Here is a 10,356-nt window from a genome sequence, read left to right on the forward strand (position 1 = left end):
ATGATATTTCACCGAATTTCAAAGTAAAGGCCTTCAAGTTGACATGGAATTATTTATAGTTTACAATAAAAGTGTATTTTCGCTAATTTTGAAACCCCCATACAGGAACACAATTTCAGGAACATGTGTGGACTTCTGTGCAGGTCTGGGAGAAAGTATAATGACTCAAACTGCCAGAATCTGGGCCCGGCAAGTCCAAGAGTCATGTTGAACTCAGGTCAGTATCAAAGACTTATCGTATGAGTCTTCGCAGCACGTCCATCTGCTTCAAGAGTCATGGAAAAAAACTGACAGAACTGATCGTGGCATTTTTTATGATGTGTGTTCTTTCCCCCAGTGCATGATGGGAAATCTCCAGTAAGTTCCATTGTGAGCGCGTCCCAGCAGTCCGCCTCTCAACTCTTTTGTACTATAAATAATCATCGTACAGGGAGAAAGCGACTGTTGTGTGTTCCTCTGCTGCAGCAGCCTGGATGAAGGTAAATGTAAACTCTGTGGGACTGGGTGTTGGGATGAGAAGGGGCTCACGGGAGAGGCGGTGTGTGTGTGTGTGTGGGAGACAGGGAGGGAGACAGATGGACTGCTAATGTTGAGGCGAGGGACTTTGTCTCTGAAGGTTCCAGCTCCAGGCTGTGGACGCTGAGGAGAAGAAACAGCAGCAGGAGAAATAGTGATTCCTTTATCCTTAATCTTTTGTCTTACCAGTCCCCTTTCCACACTTCCCCTCTTTTCAAGAACAATAAATTTGATAAATACCAAAGAAAACTGAAGAAAGCAGAACAAGAGAGGAGGAAGTTAAGGAACAGATACCGACAGATCAGAGAGAGAGGCTTCACTCTTCTCCATTTTAGCCTCCGTCGTGTCCCGACTTTACTTCTCTTAACCTGTCAGATCACAAACAGACGAGCCTTTTGTCACTGTGAGGCTCCTTTTCATACAATTTTTTTTAAATGCTTCCAAACACGCGTCTCCCCTATCCCTCCCTCGTGTCTCACCCTATCATTTCACCAGACTGGGACCCTTCTATCTTTGGAAACACACTCTCACACGTCTCTCTGTGCCTCGGCATGGATTGGAGCTGCTTGTCTTTTCATTTAGTCGATCTTTTTTTTCTCCCTATAAACGCTGCACAAGCTACATTTTCATGAGTGTGGAGATTAATGGTTGACCTCAGCAAACCTTTTGGCCTTTTAATTAAGTTTTTACAGATCAGTGGTAGGGTTGACACCATCTTTAATAATACATAAATGTACAAACCCCCAAAAGAGAGATTGATTCACTTAGATCCAGTTCAGATGGTAGCGTCTTCAAAAATAAGTCATAATACACATAAATAAAGAGTGGAGGCTGTTTGAAACCATATTAAAGTGAGATAGTGAAGTTTGATTTAGCCGGCAACAACTTTGTAATGCTCCAAACTTGTGTATAAACTGCATTTCTGCATATTGCATTTAAGAGAATACGTGGTGTACGTGGTGTTTTATTTGTAGGTTTGTGTATATACATATGTATATATATTTATATACTGTATATTTGTGTGTGTGTGTGTGGGTGTGTGATAATGAGTTCACAGGGGGCCGTGAACAGGCTCACACACTCAGTTGGAGAGGTTCGGAGATGAAGGCAGGGAACAGGGACGATCTTATTCTCGTCTCTTATTCTGGCTTAAAAAAACTAAGATAAGATTTAAAAATGTCTCTCCACTCGGATGCTATTTTTTTATTTTTTTTCATAACGCCACACGACTTAATTGTGTTTGGAAAAGAGTTTGATATTGAGTTTCTGCTCAGTGTAAAAGTTTCCTGTTTGTCACTTAAAACTTAAAACTGTATATGTGCTTATAAGAAAACTGGTAATATATATATATATATATGTATATATATATATATACCGTATAGATATCCCACAGTGGCTCAGTGGCTGAAAGTTTGTGAGTTCAATTGCTGTCTAGATGCACTGTATGAACGTGTGAGTGAATGGCAAAACTGTAGTGTAAAGTAGCTTTGAGTGGTCATCAAAGACTAGAAAAGCATGATACAGACCTTTGACCTCCTGCCTCATTAGGTCAAGAAACTTCATGAGGACATTCAATACTTAATATTGAATTCCATGTAATAATAGACACAGGCTGGTGCGTCCTTTACTTTCTAAAGTTGTGTGGACACTGGTGGGCATTCTTTAGCTCAGGGGTCTCAAAGGGAACACTCAGCATCTCGTCTGGTCAGGAGTGGTCAGTGAAGTGAAAGAAAGTCAAACTTTTTGAAACTGTTCAGTCAGAGAAGCTTAAAATTATGTCACAAAATTCCACAATAACATTCCAAAAATGGCATTTCGTTACAGTTTTTCATATCATTTCAAAATAAAAGTGTCTGTTTTGATATGGAACAGTAAATGTTCATAAATTAATAAATGTATTTGTGATGCAAAATGAGAATTTACATAAAAAAACTAATAAACAATAATAAAAAAAAATAAAAATAAAATAAAGTGTAGGGCCAAATGAAATTAATTGGGGGCCACATGAGTTTGAGACCTCTGCCTTAGTTCCTTCACCTGTCCTTAAAGGGCCAGTGTGGTCCAAGGCACAACATTAAGGTGCAACTATTGGGCTAAAATCTATTATATATTCCATAATTATGTTTGTTTACATGTGTAATTTTTTTGGCCAGGTTTTTTTGTTGCTGTAGAATAAGACTTTGATATGTTCTTTATGCAAGGGCCTTGCTTTACATCGAGTTGCATCTGTTCTACAGCAGCTTGATCGGATGTTTTAAAGCAAAAGCTAACAAAGCAAACCATGAAGAGTATATATTTCCTCTTATGTAAATGCCTCCGCTGTTCTAAATCTGACAATCCGGACCTTTAAAACCAGGTTTTGTTATTTTTTCCTCCACTGCATGATAGCCACGCATCAATAAGGTTGTTTAAAAAATAAAGAAAAGCACAGTACTCCCACTGCTGTAAAAAAAAAAAAAAAAAAATCACGACCAATTATTGCTGATGTGTTTACTGACACTCAGCGTCTTCTGCCTCACTCTCTGTTCTTGGAGCTTCAGTGAATGGAATTACAAAAATTAAGTACACTGCTGTCCACAGCACATTCAGTTTAAAAATGATGCCTCGGCATTGGCAAAACTACTATTTTTAATTAACAAGTACCTTCTTTGCCACTTCAACAAATCCAATCATTTATGAAACCTCACTTTTGGTGCTGAATCTTCATAAATGTGATGCTGGAAGACGCAGTAAACTCTCTGCTGTTCCCGTACATTTAGATTAAAGAAAAACTCATATTTTTACACATGATATTGGGTTGAACTCAGCTCAGCTGACACCAGTGAGAGTGACCCGGTCACTTATTTCCTGTGAAACAAGCAGAAAATAAACACTGTATTGATTTTTATTGTCGTTCCATTGGTCGTTGTGGTTGTAACCTTGTGTGTTTTCGTTGGCCTCCTGTAGCTTGTTTTATTGCTCCTGTTCATTCACTTCGTGCGACCGTTACCGCGGCTCTTGTGTTGTCATTTTTCCGCCTGCTACGCTTGCACCATAAAGCTGCCCACTGTATATGAGCTACTGCACCAGGAGAGATATTATTAAAAAAATAAAATGTGAGAGCAGATTTTCTTCTTCCTCATGACGGCAAGAAAGAAAGACAAATCCCAGCCAGTTGTTAGATTACGCCATAAAACCTAATGTTTCTTAAAGAGAGCTGTGTGTGTGTTTGTATGGAAGCCCATTACTGCCAAGAAAGGGACATTTAACCTCACATCAGTACAGGAAATATGAGGCTATATTTGTTTTATGCGTCTGCATCCGTGACATCTGTAACTGCAGATTATCCTTTCAGATTTGCCACTCGCGTTCACCGGGACTCAAGGATGTAGAAGGTTTTGGTGGTAAGATGTCACAGTGTACCTCAACAGAAACACCGCTCACTTGCTTAAAATGGAATGAGTCATTGACAAAACTGCGTCATGATTTTGTTGCTTTGCTTTGCTCGTGCTACGCGTGGTAACGAGTCTTTGATACTGACTTTGAGAAAAGTTCAACTTTCCAATCAAATGTCCTAGTATTTTTTTAGTTTAGTTCTCTTAAATCTGGTTTGGTCATTAGCCTCATTGTCCACTTGGGAACCTGCAATAAGTCACAGTAAAACATTAACATTTTTAACCACAACATTTTAAAACTAGTATAAATTGTCGCTTTTTTTTATGTACAAAGCATGCAAAACCCCAAGATGGACGCTAAATTCAAAATGGCTGACTTCCTGTTGCGTTGAGGCTGTTGTCCCAATTTACTTTTTTGTTCGTCTTGGGCTATTACAAGTTCCCACCAAGTTCAGTTAAATGCAGCACAACTTAATCTTGGCTTGTTCCATCCACATTTCGCCTTATAGGGGCACGTTAGAGCACATGGGATCCAATATGGCATTTTCTGACCTAAGTGCACAGTTTCAAGACTTTTCATGCACGATAACCCCCTCAAAAATGACCGCAATGACACGGAGGTTCCTCGCAGGAATTTGTGCCGATTCGACGGGGTGATATTTTACAGCAACACTCCAAATGTTGCCAGAAGTGTCCAAATAACACCAGAAAAATTTGCTAGATTTCTCGCTAGTCACTTTTTTTGAAAAATAGTCATTAGAGGGGTCTGATTACTCACTAAATATAGTGATAAAGTTGCTAAGTTGCTAACACTGCTACCATGTTTAAGCATGAACTTAACACAAGACTTCATTTCTTTTGCAGGCTGTAACTAGCTTCCATATTCTCCCCTCTGGTGTTTCGTGATTTGCAGTAGACTTATAGCTGGTATTTGGGGTCATCCAAACTACCTCGATGCAGCAGCAGGTTTCTTCCAGGTCATTTAGCATTCAAGTTTAAGTAGAGTTTAATCACAGCCGCTATCGATTAGAACATTACCTGTTCATTAAAGTTAAATGAATGCAACTCAGTCACTTTTGATTCATGTAAATGATATTTTTAAAGCAGACACCATCCAGAAAGGAGAAATTGATCTTGTATTTTCTCATTTGGCACAGAGTCAATCTTTGTGTTTTAATGTTAAAAATTCGTAGAAAGCCTTGACTTGAAATGGCAACCTAGGACCTGCTGACGGACTTAGAAACAAAGACAAAAAGTCGGTGAATAAGGAACACGAGTGAACTAATCAGCATTTTACCAGAGCAACAGAGTGAACTCTCCGTCTCCCTCCCCTCCTGCTCTTCCCACAGATTCATCATGTGTTGCCAGGCCTTGGTTTGTGTGATGCGTAGGAAGGTAACTAGAGCAATGGAGGCCGATTTGAAATGGCAATGCAGGACCTGGAACAGGGCAACTAGTTCATCATGTTAGCCTAGTTAGATGAAAGCAGAGAGGGAAGTATACTCATTAAATCCTTTTTTTTTTTCTTCTCTCTCCATGTTTCCCCTCAGTTTTTTTCCCTCCTTTCCTCTCTTTTCCATCTTACTCTGCGTCAGTTTTACGTCATTGTTGACGAGCATTCACACTCCCAAACTTGGGTTCCACATCTTTTACCCTCGTTGCCGACAGCATCTGGCTTGCGTACTCTTCATTACCGTAACTCCTAGACCGCTGAAAGCAGAGGACTAAAATTTTGCGTCCATGTACTTGTCATTACGGTAGCCTCAGGACTTCCATGGAGCGTCCGTCCTATTACAGCCGAGATTCACCATCGCGTCACATGTTTTTCGACGTCAGCTTCCCAGTACCGTAATACCTAAATGGTCGAATAACTGCCTGATATCAAAAGTTGAAGTTATCTTGGAAAAAGGACGCAGAAGCTCTCACTCATTGAACATTTCTTTTGACAATTCTACAGCGGCCTGAATATCACGATCGTCATAAGAGGGTTAAAGATTGTGTCAATCGAGACGTTAAGCTGCTTGAACGATGGAAGGACAGTCATTTATTCACCGTCTTGTAGTTGCATGCCTAAGTCCAGTGCTCGTCTTCGGGTCCTTGACATTTGCTCGACATTTTGTGACATTTATGGACACATGTAAACCGCAGCACTCTGGAGTATCAAAAAAATAGTGAATAGTTGGAGGAGAATGTCAACAGGCCCCTGCCATCTGTTGTTATGACTCCCATGACATACTGTAATTCATTAGTGTCAATGGAAAGTTGGTGACTAATCTTTGGGATGAGGAGTTGCTGTTGTTTTTTTTTTGTTTTTTGCTTGCCCCATTTTGAATCAATAGGGGGGGAAAAGTTCCTTTTGGCACCGTTTCTCATTTGGCTGTGGATGGAATTGGATGGTGTGACACTTAAGGCTACTTTCCTCTGTTTTTGGACCGTAGCTCGCCGTGTTCCCACAAAAATCCCCACGGTTGAGCACCGTCACACAGAAGCACAGCACAAGCAGTGCACAGCAAACACGTGCTGCCTGAGAAGACAGATGGAACAGGGCCTGACATTAATAAATATTCAAAAGCTCCATCAATGGGATATCCGGCAAATGTTCTTTGCTGTTAGATTTGAGTGAAAAATAACCCCTGCTCATTGTATACACGCAAAGCTTGGCCTGGGATCATTTCTAACTTTTGATTGCAGAAATAATTTTAATTGTAGTGAAGTTAATGTACCATAGCGTTGCATGCAAGATCCTTGCTAGATTCCTTATCAGCAGCAAATCACCTCAAAGCAGCATTCCTCTCAGAAGTTCCCCCTACACTGTCAGTGAAATTGCAACCAGCTCGGCCCCTCTGATGGAAAAGATATTAAGAGATTCTGTATGACAGATGCCGAGACAGATGATTATTGTTTGCATATGGTGCTTCATGATTCAGACATGCTGTAGCAGAAAGAGCATTAGACGCTCAGTGTTTGCCAGATTGCTTTAACAGTCTCACACCCACTCATGACAGGAAGGATTATAGCTATAGACGTGGTGACAAAGGAGCGCTGACGGTGCAAAAAACGAGATGGGCTGCCAAGAAGAGATGCAGCCACCAGACATGAAACAAACTGTGGTTTCTTTTCTGCAGCATTAGAAATTATAGATCAGTTGGGTCAGATAGGTGGCCCATGATTTTGGTCCCAACCGAAATGTCCTGAGAACCTTTTTGTTGCTTTCAGATTTGCTATGAAACATTTCTGGCCAACTACCTTCCAGCTAGTGTCCAAGTGAGTAAGAACACATGTACAAGAAGCTCCGAATAATCCACAGATAATCCAAGTTTGTCTTGCGTGTATGTGCGACCACGGCACCTGCCCTCACATGAATGATCCAGACTTTCCCCCCCGCTGTTGCAAACACGCTCAGACAAACTTTCGCTGCATTCGGCATTACATCGATGGACCTGACTCTTTGGACATTTTGTGATAAATTACAATAAAATGTACAGACACTTGTGGTTCCCAGAGGATGTTTCCTAAGGTATTTGGCTAACCCTTCACCTTTTATAGCTTGAAAAGTTGATTCAGTGTTATCTTCGGTTTAGTGTAGTCAATAGATGGCAGCATAATATTTGCCCCCTTTACAACTGGTATTTACATGCATCTCCGGTGTCCACATCCAGATCCGATTGCTATCTGATCACGATTACGCCCCCTCCCCCTCTTTGCGCTGCCATATCAACAACAACGTTAGCCACACATGACGTCGTGCTATTGTTTGGACTTCTTTGCTTTTCGAAACGGGGAATTAGTTGTTTTCCATAAGCGTAAAAGCGACGAAAGTAGAGTAGACTGCGTGGTTATGGCGCAGCTTTTCGTTAGCTGCACTCAGAGCCACCAACATAGTTGTTGTGGCTGGAGCGGCGATGCATTGTAGACTTTTACAAGTGTTTAATGTACTGTAGTCACAATGGAGTCCACTTATCTAACTATCCATCCTTGGGTGTATTCACACCTGTACTTACAAGTGGTCAGGCGCTAGCCGATTGCAATCCAATCACAGAAAACACATTTTAATGCCAGTTGTAAAGGGGGGCCTGAATATCTGAACAGCCCACAGTGAAATACTTGAATGATGAAGAGATAATTACGTGGATACTCCTAAAAGAGTTTAATCTGTTGGTGGTTGAACCCCCTAGTAAAGTTCTGGTACCTCAGTACAAGTGCAAGTGATTTCAAGTGATTTGATCTGTCTTTGCAGGAATAGTTGGTTCCACTTTGCACTCAAGGCACTGCAAATACCTACTAATTAAATCTCAGCTCTGCGGTGATTTGCTGCATTACTTTCTTGCTCATGCATACGCAGATAACAGCTTTGATATTCTGTAAGTAGCGCGAGGTATTGACGATCTGATTACCGCCACATCTAATTGACTGCCTGTTGTGCCGTACACAGCTCGGTATTCTGTACCTCCCTTGATAAAATCTCTGCATTGGCATGGACTCATCTGAGGTTTGTTTTTCAGAATCAACAGGATGCAGTGATTTTTAATTGTATTGAAAAGATCAATGTGCATTTTGATTGAGACTATAGGAAAAAGCGATTAGCTGAGAGATGCAAACATTCTTCAGACTTTAGTGATATCTTGAAAATCAATCATCAAACAGCAGTAAACTTTCTTGAAATCTTGAAACTTTTAACTCGTAAATCTATCATATATTGCCGTCATAGCAACGCTTAACTATAAACTTGCTAGCTTTGCAACATAAGTGTTATAAATGGCTTATTCTAAAACAGTTACTTAGGTGTAAATATTGCACCAGGATTCTCCAGTCATAACAATATCTGTTGAATATGTAAATGTGTAGTCCCTCCAGGATCTTGCTTGAATATTTGTGATTTATGCTACATTAGTATCACGCCGATGCAAATACCACTAACTGGCTTTAGTCCTCGCAATAAATCAGAAGAAATAGATCTAGGATCTTTATTTGGTTGTGTTTTAATTGAGATACTTTGTGCAATTTTCATTTGCTTTCATGCAGAACATCAGGATATTTTCTTGCATGCTCAGTAAATGTAAGATCAAACATTTGTGTCACACGTCTGCAACTTTAGGATTTGTGTTAATTGCTGTGGTTGTGAGATCATGGATGAACCTGATCATCAACTATCAATTTTCCAAATATTATTTTCAAGACAAGAATACGGGAATTTAAAACTGCCAAACACTTACCATTTGTACTTATGCGGGTAAATGGAAGTTTCCATTTTTCCACCAAATTACACAAACCATTTAATTTCATCCATAACAAATTACGTTATCCATTATTTGCCATATTTAATGGCGTAACCGAGGCTTAAATCTCAGGAAGAATGAAACATCTGCAAGCCACTTTGCAAACTCCCGGCCCTCTGAAATAAGATTGATAAAGTACAAATGGAATTCCTCTTTGATGAGACATCTAAACTCTAAACAGCATTCTGACCACAAGGAACATGGATAAAAGCTGCAGATCATTTTTCTCCTGGACGTTTAGCAGCAGAGAGCGAAACACTTCCGTGGCTTCTCGCTTTTGTGGCTGTAACTCTCTTCAGACTGGGGCTGAAGGCTAGCCAGACTGTGGAAACACGCACACACGCACATGCGTGTATCCCTGTCTCGCCTTCTTCTCTTCCTCTCACTCAGGTTAATGAAGTGTGACTGCTCTGACAGGAGAGACTACCTAAAAAAAAAGCATGTTACACCCTCTCTATATTCAAAGGAATGACACACACACACATTGTCATCCAGGAATACCCCAAATCAATCTTTCTGTCTGATGGAATCGGTCCAGATTTTCAGCGGCTTATGGAAATCTTCTACCTAGCTCAGATATGACATCTGTTCCCCCCGGTACCGCTGCCATCCTTCTCTCTGATCTGCATCCAGGTGGCTTTCCTGTGTGACCATCCTCATCACAGTCACATGATGAATGAGACATCGTTTACATAATAAAGTGCTCGAGCTGGAAATGTAGGAACAGCAAGAATCCCTCCTGAACTCTGGGCGACCATCTGAACTCAATAAGACACCCTTTGGTTCCTTTTGGGTAAAAAAAAAAAGTTGCACTTCAGTGATTCAGTGTAGTGAAGTATGTATGGGTGAAAGTGAGCTGGGTGACACATATGCACACAATGTACCGGTGAAATGCCAAATGAAGTATTGCCATCATTAATTACTACCTTACATACCCAAAATACTTCTTTCCTCATGTTTTGCCACAATGGCATTTAACATTAAAACTGTTTGTCCTGAAACATAATATATGATGAAGACTTAAGCTTGCTTGAGACTTTGTTGGACCTCGTCAAGAAAAGCTCAGTAACGGTCGTTTCCTTAATGTGGTTTCTCTTTTGCCTTTTTCTGCGAAGACAACGTCTGGAAAAATTGGGTCTGGACTTTCTGCAGAGTTTGTCGTTAACGCATGACGAAAGCAGCGGGAGATT

At 40.5% G+C, this 10,356-nt stretch overlaps 1 long non-coding RNA gene across 1 annotated transcript; it reads left to right on the plus strand.

Moving 5' to 3' along the window:
* The first annotated feature begins 108 nt into the window (after window positions 1-108).
* Window positions 109-10,356, plus strand: LOC131448183 (uncharacterized). The gene is made up of 3 exons (XR_009234165.1): window positions 109-217; window positions 338-479; window positions 10,282-10,356. It is a non-coding gene; the product is annotated as an uncharacterized LOC131448183 (long non-coding RNA).

Source organism: Solea solea, chromosome 21 (assembly GCF_958295425.1).
Source record: "Solea solea chromosome 21, fSolSol10.1, whole genome shotgun sequence".
NCBI classification, from domain to species: Eukaryota; Metazoa; Chordata; class Actinopteri; order Pleuronectiformes; family Soleidae; genus Solea; species Solea solea.